The 23,104-nt window shown below is 35.9% G+C and overlaps 1 protein-coding gene across 1 annotated transcript in view; it reads left to right on the top strand.

Annotated features, from left to right (window-relative positions):
• Positions 1-23,104, top strand: part of MALRD1 (MAM and LDL receptor class A domain containing 1) — a 276,978-nt gene that overhangs the window by 232,293 nt on the left and 21,581 nt on the right. The window lies entirely within an intron of this gene.

The following is a 23,104-nucleotide window of genomic DNA, read 5'->3' as shown; positions in this document are numbered from 1 at the left end:
AGTGACTGTTTTATTAGGGTATCTATCTTACTCAAGACCAGACATTAAGGTTTGTCTCCTAGTGTCTGGGAAACTCATCTTAATAAGCCTGCTGACAAAATTTCAGTTATTGCAGAATTTGTATTTTTCAAGACAAGTTTATCCTTTATGGGTTGAAGAAATGGGGTAAATAACATACTCAAGAAATACAGGCACTTTCATATAGAATACTTTGATTTAGCTCTCAGAAACCACTGTTAATAACCTGCAGATTTCCCAAAGAATTTCCTCCATTGTAGAATAGAGAATGGTCTCTGCAAGAAGCTTGGAATTTCATTAAACTGGCTGTTTCAAAACTTCTTGGGACACAGAAAGAGAGAAAGGGGGCTAAAAACATAGGGGATGGTTGCAGATGAAATGGAATGGATAGCCAACAGAAAATAAAGGGATTGGGAATGACCAGGGAGTTTATAATTGATAGATTAAACCATTGAACAACAAGAAAATTGCTTGTAGGGATAAGGCACTGAGGGATTAATTAAGATTTTAGGGATACAAGAGAATTATAAAAACTGAGTTTATGTTAGGACTTGCAAATTAAAGGAAACTAAATTAACAAGTGTTCTTTATCCACCGAAATAAAAGATAGTTGAAATAGTAAAATATTAAATAGGATACTTTCCCTCAGCATTCAGTAAGAAACATGATGCAATGCAATGCAAATTCTGACACAATGCATAAGTAATGGGAACAAAGGCACAGAAATTAAAAACAACAACTAAACCCCTAGAAATTAACATGTAAAAGACGCTATTTTTTTACCTGTTTGATCTCAGTTCTTACCTTAAATGTCCTGAAAAAGGGATGATCGCTTTAGGTGGAGATATTTTCTTCTCTTAAGAGCAACTGCTCTTCTAGACTGCAGGTAGGTCAGGAGAAAAACTAGAGTGCATAAGAATGCAGGAAGCCTGTGGGACAGCAAGGAGACCCCTGGAAAGAGCAGACTATGAATACTGCCCTGTCACGGAAGTTGCAGTGAAGGAGAGTCTTCCTAGATACCCAGAGGTAATTGTGCGGAGATTATAGTGATCTTAGAAGTCACTAATACTCTTCAGTGATACAGTGGTCAAGGGGAAAAATTAACATATCCTTTTATTATTTTTCCTTACACAATAGCTTCTGATCTCCTCTGCTTGAGGTACCTGTGTTCTGGTTTCTATACAGTAGCTGCTTAGGTGAAAGAAAACAATTATTTGCAGAGATCAAAGGTTGATAGTAGATTTTATACATTCAGTACTGCTCAAGTTCCTTCGATGCTGTATGATTTTATGTGTGCACTATTGTTGCTTAGATCTATAAAATGAATAATTAGGATGTCAACTTGACTTTCAGCAGTATGTGACTAAGAGGGATCAGTAGAAGGTGGAGGGTGAGCTCTGACATCCTTCTATGAAGAGATATCTGTAGACCAAGTGGAAAAGATAACAGTGGATACAAGTCTAGGTAAATTTTCGATATATACTGGAGTGGGTAACAGGGTTGGTATATCAGGTTGTTGTCATTTCTGTTCATGCTACTGAAAACAGCTTTTCTTAGCTGGTGCATAATGACTGGAGTAACATCAGTGAGAGGCCACAGTATTTGAGAATGTGACTTGATATGGTGGTGGATGTTCTCATTGAGCGTTGGTGAGTAAATGCAGAGCAACGATGCTTTGCAGATGATGGTTACCTTCCTACTGGAATGAAACACAGCTTGATAACTGTCCTGATCCTCTCTGGTGTTTGACTTCTGAGGTTTGAAAACCATTTGCATTTGCTGCTCCTATTTGATCAGGAGAGCACTTGGGGCGCATATCAGATATGTTTATCTTGTTCTTACTACTTCTTGGGTATCCCTTTTGGCTGCCAGACAGATGGAGCTTTAGTCTGAAATGCTACAGCCACTCTCATTTAACAAAATGTTCCTCCTATTTGTCGTGACTGAGTTCCCTTCTGTAGTGGATGTGTAGCCAAGTGGCTAGTGCTGGCAATCAGCTACTGTGGCCGCACATGCAAATCATGATAATTTGAGCCATAATGACTAGAATTTTTGCAATTTCCGTAGTCTGATTTCAAAATTACTCCTTTGATTATATGTGTACTTTCTCCAATTGTTTGTCCAGTGGGGTTTGTGTTTGTTTCATTTTTTTTAAAGTGAGATCACAGAGCTCTGGAAACATAGGAAAGAAATATTGATGAGAACAAGCAAGCTAGGAAAAGTATGTTTGTAACATACTGAAGTGGAAGGGTGAGGCTTCAAAGATTGTACCAGTGCTGCAAAAAAACCCTGAGAACAGGAAAAAAAAAACCTTTTACAAGACTCATAATAAATAATTTTAACTTTCCTACCAGCTAGATGAGATTAATACAATACATTCACAATGAAAATGTACTAACACTCACATATAATAAACATAACACAGTGCTTGTCATTACCTTTATTTTATGCAGCACTTTCTATGTAATATACCAAATTTCAGAACAGTTACACTGGTTATTATTAAGTAGTATAATGAGAGTGCTTTTATTAATGTCTGAGCTGTAAGAAGGCTCTATCCTTAAGCAGAAAATGTAATTACGTTCACTGGCCTGTAATTAAACAATCATGTTATAAATTAGAAATACATCTTCATTAAACAGTTTTTAAATTACATTGAATATGTACCATCTAGCTAACTGAGCAGTGATTAGAATTTCAAGAAGTCATTATACATATATAATTAATTAAGGCTATCTTTGTAGTTGTGTATCTAAATGCTGATTTGGCCTAAAGTATATAAACTGAATTCTTTTGTTTGTTTGCTTTATGTGATAAAAGTTAAAAAGTTTACTTTCCCTTTTATGTTTTAGAAAATAATTTATTTTAATGGGGTAATAATTCATTCAGAGGAGGGGATTTTTGCTTATTCTCCTTAGAAAAGCTACAGGCTATTTGGACCTTTATTTTTTACTTCTCTCCTTCCCATTTTTAAAATAAGCTCATTTTTATAACCACAAACGGTCTGTTTTAATGTGCAGATAAAATATTTTATCACCAGTGGCACAATAACAAATAGTATTCCACAAAAAAAAAACCAAATAAAAAAATACTTTTTTGGTAATTCAGACATTTTCTCACAATCTGATTTTGTCTTCAAAATCCTAACTTCTTGTAAGCAAAATACATTTTTGAGAACAAGCCCTACAAGGTGGCATGCAACTTTAAATAATACCACAGTAGACTTGTTTAATACCTTTTCCAGTCAAGTATCGTATGTGCCAAAGGATGGCTATTCCACATCCTCCCTGGGCAATGTCTTCCATTGAGGAATGTAGGGTTTTTTTCTAATAATCTTTCCCTTTGGATGTACTCTTACATGTACTTTTTTACTGGATATTTGAGGAATGATGGTGCTAGTTATCTTTAACAACTAAAAGTGGGGGGATTGTTTTAATATCACACACTATGTCATGAAAATGGAGTGATCACAGTATTCCCACCTAAGACAATTAAATGCTTGGAAGCATCTAGCCTGTGATTTGATGGAAATACAAAGCCCAGAGACTGACAAGATAGACACATCCAATTCATGAGCAAAGAGAGTTTACAATGGGAGAAGATAGCAGTTTCCATTTCAGCTGTTTGTCCTGCTGTTCTCAGAGATTCCCACCTCAGTTACAGGGAGGATTGCTGATGTAGCAGCTGCTGAATCACTGCAGGTTATTAACTGTTGAAGCAAAGCAAATTAGTACTGCTTTCATTTCCTTCCCAAGAATTTTCTTTTAGATTTACTGAACAAGTGTGACATAGATAAATTGATAAAGCCTATATATTGATAGAGCCTATATATCCACCCAAGAAAGTGGTAGTCACACAAAAGCAATTATAGCTAGAGGAGGAGTGGAAGAAAGATGTAACCATGAATACAAACAAGTCTTGAGGAACAGTCAAAAAGATAAGGCCTTGAAAAGGAGTGTTATGCTAAGTTTGGTTTCTTGGGAATTAAGACAAAGGCATATTCTTATATGGAGACACATGTAAAAACACACGTAGATAGCATGGACAAGATTTTTTAATGTCTTTCCTTTACCCAAGTGACATCTGAAAAGTGATGCTGAGGCAAATAAAATAACAAATTCAGGTTGCCTGAGTTGGGTAAAACTGAGAATGGGAAGACAAATTAATTTCTCTGTCCTCCAGAATAAATGAGACACAACTTTTATGAAAGAAAATACACAGTATATTGATGGAAATGCACCTTTAAAGATTTGCTTACAGAAAACTCTTTCCTAAAGTTCCTATTTCATATATTATTTTCTGTTTACTCTTTACCTTTTCTTATTCAGAAAAGTTTCATGAAATCAAGGTGCCTGTTCCTGACGCAATAATACCATTGCTTTTTGTCTTTTCATGTTTCTAACATCATAGCCTTTTCCTAAAAAAGGCAAACATGATGTCATTAAGAATATGTGTGAGATAAGAGAACACTAAGCATCAGAGGAAATTGAACTCTTCAGTAGCCTTTTGATTCTATTTCATAAAAAAGCAGTGATCAGAGCTACATAAACACAAGTATACTCAACCCAGACAGAACTGGCTTCCAATAAAATTTCATGTATGCTTGCTGATGTTAGAGACTTTTTCTATAAAACAATTTAATAGTGATTCTATTCAAGGATTTTAATTTAAAAATAAATTTGTCCCTTTTTCACCTTTTGCATTTGCTTTTGCCAACCATATGAAATTGGTCAACTGAGCTCACCTGGAGGTTTGTGGTATTTTATATACTGAAGTATTACTAATTAATATCTTTCGTTCTTTTTCCCTGCATTAGGAAGATGACTAGCATACAAGGATCATCATATACATAATCTAGGCATAATGCCCTTCCTTTAGAGCCTGAAGTATTTCTGAAATTTGTACATTGTCTTTTAGTGTTCCCTGTATCAGCCCCGGACCTATGTTATTTCTTCTCTGTCTAAACTGCATATTTCAGTCAACAATCTGAATTTCTATATTGAGGTATTTTGTTTTCCACTGGCTGGGGCATTTAGTCCACTAAGATGGTGACGCCTTATCTATCTTCAGGATATCCAAATGATAATGCTAGAACGCTGCTGTTGTGGAGAACCAAGAGTACTGATTTCCCTTCAGGTCATGGTATATTTCATACGACCTATATGTAATTTTGTTTGGTTTCCCCCCACTCCCAAACACTAGGGATTAAGGTGTAATGTGCAATGTGACAGAAACATAGATTCATAAATCTTACACATTTGTTCGATTTTGTAATAGTTGGAGTGAAGCAGCTTTTAATTTTGATGCTGATCACCTACTCACAGGGCTTTCAGCAATCGTTTCACAACAAATAAATTGAAACAAAAAATGTAATATTTATTGAATTTTTCATATATGAGAATTCAGGAAATACTGAACCTCCGTAAGGAAGGAAATATACAAAATTTGTCTAACAGTGGGGTTTTTTTATTTTTTCCTCTCTTGTACCAAGTCACTTTAAACTAAATACATTTGGCCAAAACAGCTTTACCTAGTGAGAAATTTTCCATTGAGAAAATTAACAATTATTTCTTTACAAATGGATACACTGGCTATCTTTTTCTATTTAGAAGCAGTTACTTCGACCTTTGCTCTTTTTCCTCCTCTTTGCAGATAATAGCATAATCCTGAGGTCAGCTTCTTATCACACCGGAGCCAGCTGCTTCGTGCAGTTTGCAACTCCTAGAAATTATGAAAAAAACCCAAACAACATTTATCTCAGTTAAACCTAATCAAATACATAGGGCAGTTTGCCACAATCTCCAGTGAGGCAGAAACATCCTGTGAAGTTCACTTGTGAGGGGTCTGAATCAGTTGATTGCTGAATCCAATGATTTCAGAAGGAATCTGTCTTTTTCAGTTACTTTATTCTAAAACTAAAACGAGGTTGTCTTTATGTAACTAAAGTCTGACTGCACATAATCAAAAGCCAGATGTTTTAATTAAATAAATATGACTGAACAGACCAAAAGCTTGGTTTCACAACAAATATTTCTGATCATGTTTTTGAGAAATCTCTAGCATGTGATTCAAATGTAAATCAGAATTTCTCACTTAACTCTTGGGGTTTGGTCTTTTTTTTTGTATGGAAAACTAAAGCTCAAGATATCTGTAAAACTGAAAATAGGAAAAGTAGCTTATAGTCTTTCTCTATCTTCCTGAGGTGTAATATTACTCTGACAAATGGAAAAAGTCTGTCATGAGTGACCCGTTTTTAGAATCTGAATAGCACTCGTCATGGAAGGACGTAGTTTAGTTATAGCCCAGTTGGTCATGTTGGAAAGCAAACTGTGACCTTGATATTTTCAAATTGTCTCTTTATGATATGTTTGCTGAGTGGGGTGGTATTTACCTGTATAGAAACTCAGCAAGGAATTTCTGGGACAAGTTCTATACCAAAGAGCCTGATGAACATTATGTACAACCTTTTCTTGCAAGATTTTGGAGTTGAGAGAAGTTAACACTTAGCTTTGGGAATCAAAGTAACTGCATGTTTCCTTTTAAAAGGTGAATTCAGTACATTATCAACCTCAGTTCAACTCTTACGATCAGAGTGAGAATTATATTTAGAGTCTGATCAAAATAATTGATGTTTTAACATGAAGATACTATAAACTTATTGAGAAGGGTATAGGCAAATAAGTATAATTTAGCAGATACAGTGAAAATAACTTGGGCATATAAGAATGATTATGGGAGAAAATTTTCTCCTCAGCTGGATTTCCTCTACCTACAAAATTTATTATAAGTAGTGCTTAAGATATTAAAAACATTCAATGTCTCTGATAAATGTCCTATATTTCCATATAGGCGTAGGAAACCATGGTGAGATTTTTATTACTAAGTGCAGTGCACCTTTACCTCAGAATGGCTTATACCCCAGAACCATAAGCATTATTACATTTAAAATTCAGGACATATAGGTTTGTCTACCAATAGGGACAAGCTTAGGATCTGGGAAGTGTATCTGTAGGAGAGGATGCTTGTTGAGTGATAATATGAGAGATTTTTATACGGGAGAGTGTTAATTAATGTTGGATATTGGACATTTGCCAAAGTATAGAGGTTTCCCTGAAGGGTTGCTCCTACAAACTCCAGATGCTGAAGAGTAGGAAACATAGATGAAAAGATTTAAGTCACAATATTTTTGTTCTGTTTTGTTCAAAACAGGAAAGAATGGCTGTAAAATAACAAATACTTTTCAAAAGAGAGAAAAATAGGGAACAATTGAAGAAGTACATACCAGTGAAGGAAGTATAAGCACAAGGACTGCAAAGATTCTTGTGCTACAGCCCCCTTTCCTTCACATTCATGTGGCTGTCTTTTGGCCACAGAAATTTAAAAAAAAAAAAACATCTTTGGGTTTATCTATTTATAGACACATAAATTACTCTACATCTTTTGGATTATATGAAATCAAACAATAATTAACACAGTCCAGGTTCAGACTGTGTTATTTAGCTTGAGTAACAGTCATCTTTCAGACTCAGACTTCCTGGATTTAAGTGTAAGAGACAGTACTTGGTGTGAAAACCAGTATTCTGATATCCCAAGACTACATCTGCATGCCTGCATATCAAAACTTCATTGCCTCGAATCAGCTCAGAACTTCAGTCCTCTCTGTAGGACGTACCTGGAGGCCACTGGTTGGGCATATATAATATAATATAAGATGTATCATAAAAGTTGTAAGGGAGACTTTTGGAAAAGAGCTTTGAACTTTAGGTACAGTGAGGAAAATTGTGATGCAGGCAGGCCTGTGCAAGATGGCAAGAAAGATTGGGATGGTGGAGATCTGTATTTGAGAATCTGTGTTACTGTGTAAGTTGTGTAGGAAAGACATGCATCTTCTGTTCTGTCCTAACTACATCCTGATGTGTGGCCTACTCAGCCTGACGCACTACACACCCCGGTGTCACAGTGTCCTCAAGCTATCTTGCACGTTTGCAATTTTCCCTCTTGTTCAGCCAGTGCAAATTTAAGTCTCCGAGAATTATACCCTTTGTGCTGTTGCTAGGTGGCTAAGGGATTGCCTAAAAGCAGCAAATTCTACTAAATTAAGAACTTTTGAACTTCTCTTGCCAGCTTTTGCAGTGTTGACTGATCTGGAAAGCTCTATGCATTTTAATTTTAAACACACATACAAACATAGAGGATTTTTCTCAACGCTTGGAAGGATCTTTTCAATTTTGCTATTGCTCTAATCAGCTACTAGGCTACATCTCTAAGCAGGAAGCAGTAACTATGTGCTATTCCCACACAGACTTTTGTATGTCCTTTGGGGAAAAAGTGCTTATACATTTAAGCTAAAATAATTTTGTCTGCATCTGGCCTGCAAATCATATTTTCAATGTACAGATATATTTTTTTTTCTTTTAAAAATGTATGTTGGATTGTAAGATATATGCAAACTTTGAAATATGCTTTCAAGTCTGTTAAGTTAATGTAGTTCACGCAAGAGTTACCATATGGATCTCAACACCAGAGTTACTGCAGGAATAAATATCAGATATCAAGCTAGGCTTTGAATTCAGTAAACTGCAGGAGGTTGAGATTTTGCTTGTTTGTTTTTAAATGGTGGAGGTGAGAAAGGTTTTGATTTAAGAGAATTATTCTCTGTGATGAGAATACTAATTGGCCAGGACGCATGGTGTTTTGTCTTAGTCTGTTTATTTGCAGTATGTGTGCTTTTGTATCAGCACACTAGATAACTAATTATCATATGGCTTCCTAGCTATGCTGAACTAAACCGTGCCTTACCTCACCCTCTGTGCAGACACATGGAAGCCAAAACTGTGGTGATTCTCTCTGTGGTCAATGAGAAAGGATTGTCAAAGAGCCCAGGCTGGCTTCTCCATTTTTATCTCTAGTTTTGTATGTCCTTAGAGGACCTTAGAAGCTGTATAAATACCTTGCATGGATTTCAGGTATCAGCTGTGTACGAACACATGCATTGCGCCTAGGCTAATCCTCAAAAAGGTCTTTGTTGGAAAAGAAAAGAAAACAGTATTGGAGCCAATGATATGTGACGATGGCTTCTTTAATGTAAGTGCTAGGTAAGATTATATAGTAAAGATTGTCTAAATTCTAACATCAAATGTGTTTAAGCTCTGGGTCATTAACTTAGTATATTAGAAAATTATTTTTATTGCTTCATGAGCTTCCTTGTTTCCACTTAGAACTTTCTATTTTGTGCTTTAATCCTTTTGCCATTCATCCTTATTAAGTATTGTATTTTCCACTCATGAAATGTCTGCTCAACTGAGTTTGGTGGCAAAAGTTGTGCAAATAAAAAAAAACTTGCTTAGGCTTGTAAAATGAAGCTAACAACAAGAAGAATACCTACAGTTAAATGGAGCCTGTATTATGCAGTTCTTGCATGCCTGAGTTTCCTACACCACTGATAGTGCAGCTTTGCATGACTAGGAGCTGAACAAAACATTTTTTAAGCAGCGCTACATAGACCTGAATATCCTAATGCTTGTTTTTTACAGAGCAGAATTCTAGTTTATAAATAGTTATTTCTCCTCCAGTAACTTTATTTTCAGATTTTAGGTACTTTTTTCCAAACCACTGATTTTCATCAGGTGAATTAAAGTGCATGATTTGATTTCTATTGTAGTCTGTTAGAAAAAAAATAATTAAAAATAGGCCAGCATGAGTTTTTTAACCACCTGTTATTAGCAGTCCTCAATAGGTGTAAAAAAGTTTTTATTTTCTTTGCTTTATTCCTTCTGTAAATTAATATTTTATTAATGTGAAATTTGTTTGGGACATAGGAAAATGGAAGAAAGATCCCCTAAAACTTGTTTAATATTTTAGTGCATGGAAAATATTGTGTTTACGTAGTCATAGAAATCCACGGAGATTATCTTCCCATCAGTTTGCTTCTAGAGGTGAAGGTGAGGCAATTTGGCAGAATACAATTTGAGGCTACACAGCAGCTATTCCTTGTAGCATTTTAATAGGTATCTTATCAAATTTTTCTCCATTTGTCAGGGATTCCCTTATGCTATCAGAAAAGTCTATCAGTATGGTTTTTGTAATAAGATCAGCAGAAAGCCACAGACTGAGAATACTTTACTTTATGTAAGTAGCTGAGAATTTTTTCCTGATGGGTCATAAGATAGTAGAGGAAAGCTAAAAATGTGCATACAGCCCTGTAACCAATAACATAAACTATGCCAGTATAGTAAGTAGACTTCATTTAGCTTTTATATGTATATAGAGAGATACATATAGTGCTTCTACAGCTATCTTTCTAATACTTTGTGCCTTTAGACTACTTTTCAGCATGCTTTCACTACAGACAGGAAAATACAAGTCACTGTAAACACACAAGTTGTTGATACACATGATGCTTTATTCTGATCTACAAAAATCATACTGCTACAGAACTATGAATATCTTGTTTCAGGATGGGAATATACAACACAACTGTGTATTTAAATATAATATAGAAGTTGATAAATTATCAAATTACTCAGCTTTCTAAAATTATATATTTGTTTGTATTGTCATGAAAATATAGCATACAGTAAGTCTAAAGTAAGATTTTAATCGGTGTCATAATGTGACACTGACAATGGACCTTAGAGTATTTTATTTCTCTCTGCGTATATGTTTCATATGGCAGAACCATTGCATATATGAAAAAGACGGTGAAGATCTAATCAGCTTTCTCTATGCAGTCTATACCCACTACAAGTTAAACATCACTTGAGTTTTAGTCTTGTTAAAAAGTCCTTCAGAAAATGTTTTCCTTAATCATCCTGAGCTACTCTACAATTTCACACTCTGAACTTCCCTTAATACCTACAGGCAGGTTGCATCTGTACCCTGCACATTCTTTCTCTATTTTTCATTTTAAGATGCATTCTTACCCATCACATCTAACAAAAGTTCTTGCCCAAGCTGTCATCATCATTCATCTCAGTTACTGCAGCATTGTCCCTCCTTGCCTGGATCACTGCAAGGTTTTTAGGCTGATGTTCCTCAGAAAGCAGCTGCAGAGAGGATTCTTCTAAGCATTGCTTTGACCATATTGTTCTTCTTGCCTCTCTGCTCCCTCTTATTTATTGTATCAAATAACTGTTGACCCTGCTTTCAAAGCCTTCATAATTTATTCCAACTCCATCAATCATTCCTCATTTAGCAAGCATAATCTGAATATGTTTCAAATACTGAATGTGAATCCAGGGTGTAATATGGACAGCATGACCTGTCCCCTATGCAGCACACAACAATAGCAATAGATTTTCTATATTTTAATGGGTTTCTGCACTCTTGTCAAGGTTTAGAGTGCAATTTGACAAAAACCTTTACACTTACTGAACAGAAAGCAGGTATCTTTTTCAGAATAACTTCATTCTAACTGTGCTTGAAACATGGACTGAGCACAGGAAGGAATTAGGCATATGTTTTCCCTATAAATCCAGAGAATCAAAGCATAGTACAATAATCTTGCCTTTGACATTTGAGCTTCTTTTGCAACTTTTTCATCTTCAGTCTCTAGCCTTCTTTTTTAATAACCTATTTTGTTCCGGTAGTTTGAAGTCCTCACAGCTGATACTGACATGCAAAAGCTGGACCAAATACTTCAGTAAATTTTTAAGGCCATCTGTATTTGAATTTTTTTTCTTATAACTGTGAAGAATGTACAAGTATTCCAAAAAAATGCACAGCAGTGAACTGTAAAATTCTTTTGTAAAGGCAGGTTAGACTGCAACATTCAAAGCTCTGCTGATGACATTCCAGAAGCACACATGTGCTGCAACAGTAATCAAAATGAAAACTTTCCTCTTTTTCAGCTGGCTAAAGAAAGTAATTTATAGTTCATAAGGTCTTTGGAAAAAGAGAAAAAACCAAACAAAATCCCAACCAAAATTTTTTTTAATGCCATGGGCTAAACACACTCACTTCTATCTTTCTTTTTTTACTTGGAACTGGGAAAAGAACAATTTGCATGCAATTAATAGGATACTAGGGATATAATATTATTTGTTAAATAGACAGGCAGATTTTACCTTAATTCTGTAAATTCTAATTTGCTTAGACTTTGCTAAATTTTACATGATGGAATTAAAAATTAGTTAAAAGATCGATCCCTTTTTCTCCTTTCATGCTCCTCCCGGCCCCCCAAGGACACGCTAATGAAATGAATAGTGTTATTCTTGCTCAAATTCTCAAGACAAGGGATCATTTCTTTCACAAGAATAGTAACATTTTAAAGTTTTCTGGTAAAAAGCAGAAATTTCAACAAAATATTCTGAAAAAAGCTGTCTTATGAGAAAAGTGTCTAGAAAGTTATTTTTGAGGGAGAATATCACACCTGATATAGACAAAATCTCTGGAATATTTAAAAAGGAAAAATACTTGTATTCATTCTTAGATTGTACCTTTCTGGGGGTTTTGGGGGTATAAATTTTAAGGAAGTATCCAGCCAAGATTCACTGTTCTCCTTACAAGACTGGGCTATCACTGTACAAACACATCAGGAATATGTATATGTTACCTGATGAAGGGAAGAGGTTCTCAGGAAATGGAGTGCTTTTTCAACATCTGAAAAACAATTTTCCTGCTTGTGAATGAAGTTTGTCCTCATTACAAAGTATTTCCACCCAGTATCCCAAAACAGTCTCCCTTCCAAAGTTACCAAAAACCAGAAGTTGTCGGAAGACTCTTTTATCTGTGGCTCACATTCTGGTGTATCATCAGTGAAACAGGAAGCACAGAAAAATTGTAAAACACAATTTTTTTCATGGTTTAAAAATTATTGAAGTTAGTATTCAGAGCAGTGCCAGTGTGTGCATTCCTCATGACTAATTTCACTCTTCTGCAACAAAGAACCCACATGGAAATTTTTTTTGCTGTTGTTATTTTTAGAGCAGTTCAAGCAGTAGTTTCAGGCACAGATTTATGAAGCCTGGCAGGAAAGATAGCTGGACCTTTAAAAACCAAATTTTTGAAGTAAAAATTCTAAGGCCACAGACAAAAGTGCTTGAGCAACTGAGCACTTACTGTGCACATCCATTCATTCTGCTTCTTTGAGGGTATAAAACTAGTCCTGAGAATAAAGTACATGTCTGTAATTGAGTATTTCTGAGCTCAGCATGTGCAGCTCCCCTAATATAAGGTCTTCCAAAACACACAAGCAATTTAAAAGCCCATATACTACTTATTTTCAAGAGGCTTTTTGGTGTGATATCATTTAAGTATTAATAAAGTTCACCCTTTTCCTCTCTGTGACTGACTTCTTCATCAGTAATGAGCTTACAACAGTGCTCCCTCTCCTCCAGCCCTTCTGGTGTGGCTGCTTCAAACTCTTCATGAGAGGGAGTCTTTGGAGTTTTGTTTGTCTTGATGAAATGGGGCCCAGATATAATAACAAACACAGGAACTGCAATAGTAAATTTTAAGTACATAAACAAATGTTAAGGTTCTACATGCTGTTTGAGACTTCCAAGTACCATAAGAAGCCAGTAAAGCAGTCCTTGACAAAAAAAGCCTGTTGTACAAATGAGGAACCATAATATGAGTTCTTGCAGAATACTTGGATTTTCTTAAGTGCTTATTTAAAAAAGTTGAAAACAAAATTAATAAACAGCAGACTTTCGCTGTTTATTTTTTAATGTTACTGAGGCTTCTGGAAGACTAGTGTCAGAGTAAGGCAATGATAGATGTACATAACAGTTTGATGAATAAACTGCTGGACTTTATTAACTAGACTTAAAAATATTCAGTTAAATAAAATAGTTAAAAATATTCAGTAAAATATATTTTCAGTAATGTGCTAAAGCAAAACAGGTATATATACAGGAGTAAATCAGATTTCCTTAGGTTAAACAGCAATCAATATTTCTACATCTTTAATTTCTACTCACTACTTCTATGTAAATGTTGGTTTATGTGTCCATTTCTGCTTCATTCTGCATCTGGATCTATGGTAGACTTTGCATATCTGCTAGCAATGAATGTATTGAGATTCATCTATATTTTCCAAAGAATTCAAGGGTAAGATAGGAATTGATACAGATATGTTAGCTTTCTAAACAGCGCCAATCTTTCCCAATAATTACCCCGAGCTTTCAGCCAGTTCAGGCAAACCAAAATTCTATGCAGATCACAAGGGATGGAAGGATTATTGGCCTTTCCATCCACATTCATCTTGAAACCCTGTGTTTATGAAATGTCATGAGAAAAATACTGCATTTGTTAACCTTCCTTATGATTAGCTAAGCTGGGGTTTAGGGGCCAGAGAACAGCTTTCTCCACTGCATGGTTACCACAAAATAAGCACATCTGCTGTAACTTTAAAAGTGTGGATCCAGTAATGCTTTCCTAATTACCACAGATATGGCACACAGGACATTTCTCCAATTCTTGGCTCTTGATTCTCAGTGAAGTCACCACCCACAAAGTATTGTCTGTGCAAGTCAAACTTCTGGCAGCAGATTCAAGAGCAAAGGCTCAGACCCAAACCATAAGAGATATGTCAGCAAACAGTTTAACTTCCTTTTTGCTGTGTGGGCGACCAGAGCAACAGGAAGGCTGTTTTTATTGAATCCTCATGGAAAGTGAGTTCTCAAAGGAAAAAATAAAAGAAGAACTGAAATTGAACTGCTTAGGGACAAGAACCAAAGCAGCATTAATTGCTCAGGAAAAAATAATTAACCTCAGAGGTAAGTAAATTCATATATAGGGTTATTCATAAGAACACCAAGTGCATGAACACCAACAGTTCATCTCATGTTAACCATTAACCTTTCAGCAAAAGACTGAGGATAGTCTGAGATATTAGCAACATTTCAATGGTGAAATAAAAAACCAAATTCAATACTCGGTTTACAAAACTGAGTAGATCCTTCAGTTTGCACTGATGTTCATACAAGTTCTACAATTTGTACATGCCTGCAACAAATACTGTTTCCACTTTTGTCAATACTTTGGCCCCATAGGCTTTGTATTTCTGGCTTCATTCTTGAGCACCAGAAGAAGTTCACAGTAGTAAGTAACACCACAGTAATAACTGAACCAATTTTTCAGCTGATATAAATGTTCTTATCTCCTTCTGCACATGTAAAAAGAAAAAGCCAGCCAACCTTACACCAGAATTCACCCCATAAATTGGACAGGAGTTTAATTTAAAATAGAACTTTGTTTTAACTGGTTTTGTGTTAGACTGGAAGATACTGCTTTTAATAATATCCTGGACTTAATTTTTCCTTTCAGTTTTGAATATGTTGTTAAAGAGTCCTTCAAAGGGTTAAACTTTTAAGCGACCAAAAATAAGGTGCTGGTCTGCTGAACAATAAAACAATTTCATCATTATGTTGAACTGTATAAACTACTTAAGGACAGGACTTGACCTTGATTTTTTTCATCCTCTGATTTGAAGTTTGCCACAAAACCTAGTCCTTCAGTACGTGTTCCGTGTTTGATTGGCAGCTGTCATTTTTTAATACTCAAAGAATAATTTTTATAATTCTTATGAAAGGATTTCCCAAATTTAAAATTCCAGGGTTTTTCCCATGACTCTTAACATAGTTGATTTGGTTTTATTCTTTGCTATAGTCTTATTTTGTTGTAGTCTTAATTTATTGATATTTGGGTTGCTTCAGATCCAGCACAAAATGTCTTTTTTCTAAAGTAGTACCAATCAAATGTCTATTATGTGAAACCAGTGACATGGGTATTATTTTTCATTTGTATTTAGAACAACTCATTATTTTGGGTTTGGTTGGTAAGTTTGCTTCCTCACTTCTTTTTCTTAGTAAAATCCTCTGTAGAAATATCCTACAAGCTACTTGTGTGGTATTTACCATCTATCAAGATATAAAATATCAGGAAAGATACTTTTTGTTGGAATTCCAAACCAAATCAAGCAAAGAAGCTCAGAAAAGATTATAATCTGCAGCCTGTTATGGGTGGACAGCACTATTACTCTTCCATCTTCAGAAATCTTAACTGCTCAAATTTTTGTGATTATATCCCCATCTAACTGCTGACCTTCAAAGTAAGTCTTTGAACATAAAAAAGGATTATAAACATTCCTTTCTCTCCTGGATATTTGAGCAAAATATCCTGAACTGAATTCCTTGTAATAGAAGTCTGCCATAACTTAACTGCTTAAGGAGAAAATTTATATGTCCAAGAAGTATTACAAATATGAATCAAACTTCAAAAATTGCAGTACGGCATCCCAAAATGTTGTTCCTTAAATACCACTACTTAAAATTCCTACTTATTATAAGCATGTGAGAAACAAGTAGACATTTTTTGTTTTAATGTATTTAATATTAGAGTTCAGGTTTTGGCTTGCTATTCCCTCAAGTTGTTTTAGAGTTCATTAAAAAGGGGCTGGGTGGGAGGTAGGCTGGCGGGGGACTTAGTCATGTGTATGCTTGAGGGCTGAGCCAAAATTTGTTCTCTGATCCATTCCAAATAACTTTTACTCTCAAATGGAAGTTATTCACTGTCCTACAAGTCAGTTAGTTTAACCTTTCATCAAGTCAGCCTGAGCAGAGGGCTGAGTCCTCTGTACTCATCTTGCTCTGTTAAGCTCAGGTGGGATGAGGAATCTGGAAGGACATGCAAAGATCAGGCAATGTAGGAGTGAAATCTCTCTTGTGGGGATATGTAGATGTGGTTTTAAACTGGTGAAGCTCTGAGTGATCTGAAAACATTTGTAAGACCTTTAACTAAAAGAGGGATGTGTTGGTTAATAACTGAAGTAAGGCAATGTCAATGATAGTGGTGAAGGTAGATTGCTTGAAGAGCTAAAAATTAAGTTGAAGGTAGCACATTAAGGACAGTAAGATGACAGAGGTGTAAATACTGTCAAAACACTGTTTTCTCCTAGCCTGGTTAGTATTGTTTTCTACTGTGTACGAGCTAAGAAAACAGACATTGTTTTTCCTTTCCATTACCTCCGGGGTTAGCCTGACTACAAGATTGTTCAGAACTAATATGAAGGAAGGAAGAAAGGAAGAAAGAGAGAGAGGAAGGGAGGTAGAAAGGAAAGAAATCGCCAAAAATTCTGGGCGCTGGTTGCCTATGCCACAGTGTATGCTGGCAGCTGCCTACACTAGAAGCGTCTCCGTTCATTAAGATTTCCTCTTGTTCTGTTCATCGAGATACAGCTCTGGCACAGGGCTGCTCTCTGGGATTTATAGTAAATAGCTGGTGAGCCTTCCCTTAGTCTACTCAGACACAATGGCTTCCGAGAAAAGGTATGTCTGAAATAGTTATTTGGATATACAAGTCTTAATGGACATTGGACTCGTTAACAAACAGAACAGAGAAATTCCATATTTTTAAACTTTTTTTTTATCTTGATACACTAAGGAAACAAAGTTAGGGTGACTGTACTGCTATTCTATCTGTCAGTCCACGATGCTTTCCCCTCAAATCCATATTTAGCCAGTCAGTCAATTTTGACCAGTCTTTACAAGGGACATAGAGATGTCCAAGACATGATATCCCTAGAACTTTTTGGAAAAAACTCTTTACTACATAAAGAGAGGAAAACCTAATTTGTAGCCCTCTGCTCCCTCCAGAATAAGGCAAAATGGTACTATGAGCTCAATAGTTATCTGTCCTCTTTGCCCTGCATGTATTAACCAACAAATCAGCACACACTTGTCTTGTGGCACCACGCTAACTCTTGTCCAGCAGTATGTGCTCATGTGAGAGAGTTGAGAGTACTGTAGAGAAGATCTGAAAGAAATATCCTGAAGATGGAAGAAATAATGAGGACCTGAGAAAAGCGATCTTACTGAGAATATGAATGGACATGAACACGTAGGAAAGTAGGCATTATTAAATCCACTGATAGCAAAGCATCCTTTTATTAAAATTCCTAATAGCCAGCATTATATACAGTCTCATATTTCAGGATATTAAATGTGCCAATGAAGAGATAATTGAGACAATAAAGAAAATGCAATTTTTTATCACTTGTACTATAATTTGTACCTGAAGAGTGTCTATAAATTTGAAAAAAATATTTACAGAAGTAAGTGCCAATGATTGGCTCACAGACAAAACCCATCATGCAGGATGTTTTCCTCTGGCCTGTCCCCTTTTCAGCTGAGCAGAGGCAGGCTCAGGCTCCTGACTCTTCCCAGCAGCTGAATGTCTCCTCTTGTGCTCATGTATGGGAAAACACCTACAGATGCAGCTGCTACCTGGGCCAGTGGTTTTTACTGGCAGTTTTACCATATCATCACACCCACAAGATGGGGACCCCAAAGGGAGGCTCTAGTTCTGTGGCTACCAAGGTTGCCTACCCTAAGGTGAAACCCAGGCCAAGAAAAAAACATTTGGCTTTTTTTTCTAATAATATTGTTGTGTTATTTTTTGTTCCTTTAAGATGTACTTGCAACATGCTCTACCTTAAAAATGGATGTGCCCAGCCTGAACACCAAAAGGTGTTTAAACTAAAAGCCAGCTTTTATTGGAATCTGAATTAGAGTACTACTAAAGTTGAGAAAAATCAGTGTAACTAGGGACAGCAGAGTAGAAATAAAAGTATTTACTCACAGCCGTCCCCTTGCCCACTTGTCCTCACAGATGTGTCCTTGCTTCCCACCTTGTTGCAGTTAACTTGGACACTTCGTGAGTGGCCGCAAGCTCTGCTCCTTCTCCTCTGTCCCCAAGGAAGCATCACTCTGGCTCTGAGGGCCTCTCTCTTTCTCCTTTCTGTTGTTTCTAGCCTAATTTATGTGAGCCACAGGCTGGCAGCTCTGTGCTGTGTCTCCCTGTCCTGCTGAGACTGATTTGCTCTGCAGACTCCTCTCTCCTCCCTTCCTCTTTTCCAGCTGCTCAGTAGGTTCCCAGCAAAAGAGCAACCTGCTTCCTCCATCAGAGGGTTCAACAAAAGCTAATCACACTGATTTAAGAGACTTAACGTAAATCTGAAAACAATCACGCAGTCTATACACATATTTACATCTGGAAAGAAACACAATGAGATTCTCAAATATTCAGTATGAAAAACAAGCATCCCACATCCTGTGATAAAATTGCAAGAATGGCCAACAAGCTAGCTTTGCATTAGCCTGTCACTATTTTCATGGCTTTGTGGGTATACTTGGTGCCCACACCATATCTTTGGGGGTTTAGTAGTCCAGGTCCAGATATAACATCAATTCTGATGGTGAGATTTGGTTAGTATCAAAAAATAACTAAAGAAGTTATACTGTACAAGTTCTGGAAAGAAAAAGGTACAACAGACTACTGGGCTCTAAAATTAAAAGTACTTCCCAAGACAAGCAAAACAACAGAAAAATTGGCATGAAATGTTTAGACAACATAATGGGCAACTCTAAAGCAGGTCATCAAGTACAACATTAAAAGAACGATAGAACTAGGTTATTCTTGTTTTTACATTAACACATAAAAAGAATTGCTATGAGAAAATCCTTCTAGTATAAAAAAAACAGAAAAGAAATTAGAAAACATCTTATAAATGTTTAATGTCTTTCAAAAGATGGAAAACTGTCAAATGCAAATAAGTTCAGTCTCCTTTTACACATTAGAGTTGGCTAACTCAGGCCATATTTGATAACACATTTCAGAATACATCATGTTTTGATATAATATATTATGAATTTATTTACTATAAATGTAAAAATGTAACTGATGTGCAGTAATGTGATACATTTATTTAATTCTTTGAAAAGGTTTGTGAAATTAAGGTATGTTTTCTTGATTTTCACTTATTTGATGTGGAAGAATAAAAGCAGAACATTGTACTGGCTTTGTAACACACTGTTTCAAGATTAGTAAAAAAATCAATCTGCTAGGGACGATGTAGAAATAATTTACACTTTTTATTCCAAATAGATGAAAAATTGCCACATCCTTGCTTTCAGAGAAGAAGTGGGTTAATGAAGTCAGTTTTTCAGCTATATAAAAGCTGACTTCAGCATATATAAAAGTCTTGGTCCTGTGCCTTACTCCACTGACACTGTGCCTTTAGAAAATGTAAATCTGTCCCTTATTAATACAGAATGTTTGTCATGGCTCCCTGCCACCTTATCCCAACTGTTGACATAAGATCATCAGAAGAAAAACAGAACATAGCAAGGATTCTTTGACCTCAGAGATTTTTGGATGCTACCTCTGTCTGTTAGGGCTGTTGACCAGCAATGCAGGTTAACTAGCTTTTTGTTCTGCCTGGTGGTACACATTAAAGGAGCATAAAGGCTGCTCTCAGTTGTACAAGTACAGTGATTCATTGCACAGCAGCGTTAACATCAGGGAAATAGTTCTCCGTTCTTCATCTGTACTGCATATTCCGTGGCTGCAAACAAGGAAAGAGTTTATTGAATGGATGCTGGAATGTTGTTAGAAATTTTTCTATCATTATCCATAGCTTACCATACATTATTAACAATACGTGGTGTGCTAAAGACCATGGGAAATATTTTCCTTTATCAAAGTGCCAAGTATAAAAGTTGAAATAAGCCATTCCATCTTCTATTGAATTTAGGCAAATAAGCCAGATTTGAACCTATCTATTCTCAATGAAAGTTTCAAGAATGTACTTGAAGTTCAAATTTCCCTTTGTGTCAACTAATAGAGTAGTATTAAGTGCTGAAGTTTGAAGTTTTGGACACTGATGACAGAAGAGATAATTTAAATACTCATAATAAAAATGGGGTTTTTCTGTTTTGTATTAGATATAGTAAATTACCTCTGCTGTATGCCATGATAATATTTTTACAAAGCCAAACACTAATACCAGAATTAAATTTTTTTATTTGTGAGGGAGGTGCAGGGGGAGTTTGTGATCTTCCAGTTAAATACTGTGCCTGAGCACACACGCATGAGGGTTTGAATTGAAATTGCATGAGAATCTTTAATTCCAGCCTCTCCTAAATTCTCAAGTCTTGACTCTGTAACCATAACAACGCTAACAGAATGTGGAACTGGGAGAAAGGTTATGATGAAATTATTTTTATTGCATCTAAAGTGTCTTAGGTTCTCATAAATTGTTTAAAGGTCATTTCTCTGAAGATTTCATAAATTTAACTTGTTAGCAAGAAACTAGAGAGTGAATTCCCCAAGCTTCTGTGAAATTCATCTCTAATATCAGAAGATGACTGTGCAATTTATGCAGAGACAACATCCCAGCATTATTCTTTTCCATGGACCACATTGGCACATGTAGAACTTACTGCAGAACTTAGGCTTTTCTGGGGAACGAGTGATTCAAACGGAGTGTAAACCCCTGTCTTGGTATTACATGGAGGGTAAGCAAAAGAGAAGTTTTGTGGCTTTTTTTTGTTTGTTTGTTTCTTATAGACATACATTTAAAATACAAGTAAAAAGCTTTAAAGAATATACTTGTGTTCATATAATCTTAGCCTGTACTTGTGTACCTAGCTTGTACAATGTTTAGAAGAAGTGGCATTCGATGTTATTGTACAGTGTTGGCTCCGATGTAAGCAGATAAATTTACGACTGTCTGAGAATGACAAAATGATTTATATTCCCAAATATGTAATACAATCCACCTGCCAGAAGCAATGCCCTGTGTTGGCAGGCTCTGGTTAAAGCAGACCATTTCAGCTAATAAAAAGACTAGACCAATGTTGGAAAGGGGCAAGTAGAAAGGAAAGAAAATAATTTTATCACTTTTTTTTTTATTTGTGCCAAATGTGTGGTTTAATACAGACAAACCACTTCCATGGCCCAAGCTTTTTGCAATAGCTATTTAATTTGACTTGGACATTGCAGATTCATCTGTGTGAAAGCTATTCAGGGGGTAAACGGCAGTGAATAGCAGATATGTGAACTGACTTTGCAATAAATACCTATTATTTCTTACCTAACTAGTTATAGTGCATATAATAAACTAGTGACTATGTAGTATTGTTACAGTCTGATTAAAGGCAATAAGAGCAAACATTAAAAAACCCAAACAAACAAACAGCCTCCACTGCCCAAAAAACCAAACCCACCATCTAGCAAAAACAAAGCAAAAAAAAAGGAAAGTTGCTGTGGAAAAATCCAGCCACTGTAAAAATATTCAGATCTTTTATTAGGTTTTGTACTAATACATAACCCCATCTGTTTTATCACCAGAACTGTCATTTAAGCAAAAAGGGGTTTTTTTCTGTGAAATTAACAGGTCTATCTTAAAACTAGATGTCACTTCCATACTGTGTTGCATTATTTCCTAAATATGAAATCAGTGCCATTTCTGAAAGCAAAAGTATTTTGCTACCAGCTGTCAATACAGCTGCACAGTCAGGCTTTCTGTCAGGTCATTCCTTAATCTTTATTCAGTCCTCTAGAAATTGCAGCTAGGGGCTGTATCTGAGACACAAACATGTAAAAAGTGGGGGGTTGAGATTTATGTTTCTCTGTCTCTTTCTGTCCTTGCTCTCCTTCTCTCTCTGCTCTTCCCCTTCTTGGAGTGTTCTTCAAGAGCAAATCAAGCATCAGCTCCAAATGCATGCTCCACAAGTAGCAAAAGAGAAGGAGGGAAAGAATAAAGAGAAACACAAGAAGAGAAGAAAAAAAAGAAAAGCAAGTAAGTTTGGACCAAATAAAAAAAGAAAAAATAACTGGGAAACAAGAATTGAAAAGAAGGTGGACAGGCAGACTGGCATAAAGGACTAGTTCTTTACTGTAAGCTTATTTAAGCCAAGGCGTATCTCTTCAGTGAGCTTTTTCACTTTGCTTCAACAGTTCAGATACCACTGTACTGATACAGACTTCTTGAGTAGGTTGACTTCGTATTGTAAATGGTAATTTGTATTAATTGAATCTCCTAGATTTCTTGAAGAGAAAATGGACATAAGTCCCTTTTCTCCCTAGTGAAATTGCTCTGTGCTAGGTGTATCACTTGGAGCACCTGCACCAAACCTCCCCCAAGGTGCCAGCCCTGCATTCCCAGTAGCTCATCCTTTAATACTAGTTCACAAAATTAAAGTTCACAAAATTTTTACTGTTTTATTCAAGTTGAAAATGGCAAGAGTGTTTTATGGATGAGGTTATTTATTCTGGTGGTCACTTCATACAAAGCACAGCT

The sequence above is a fragment of the Egretta garzetta genome, unplaced genomic scaffold (assembly GCF_000687185.1).
Source record: "Egretta garzetta isolate BGI_Z169 unplaced genomic scaffold, ASM68718v1 scaffold434, whole genome shotgun sequence".
Classification (NCBI taxonomy): Eukaryota; Metazoa; Chordata; class Aves; order Pelecaniformes; family Ardeidae; genus Egretta; species Egretta garzetta.
Note: the sequence above shows the minus strand (reverse complement) of the source record. Positions and strands in the feature narration are given on the sequence as shown.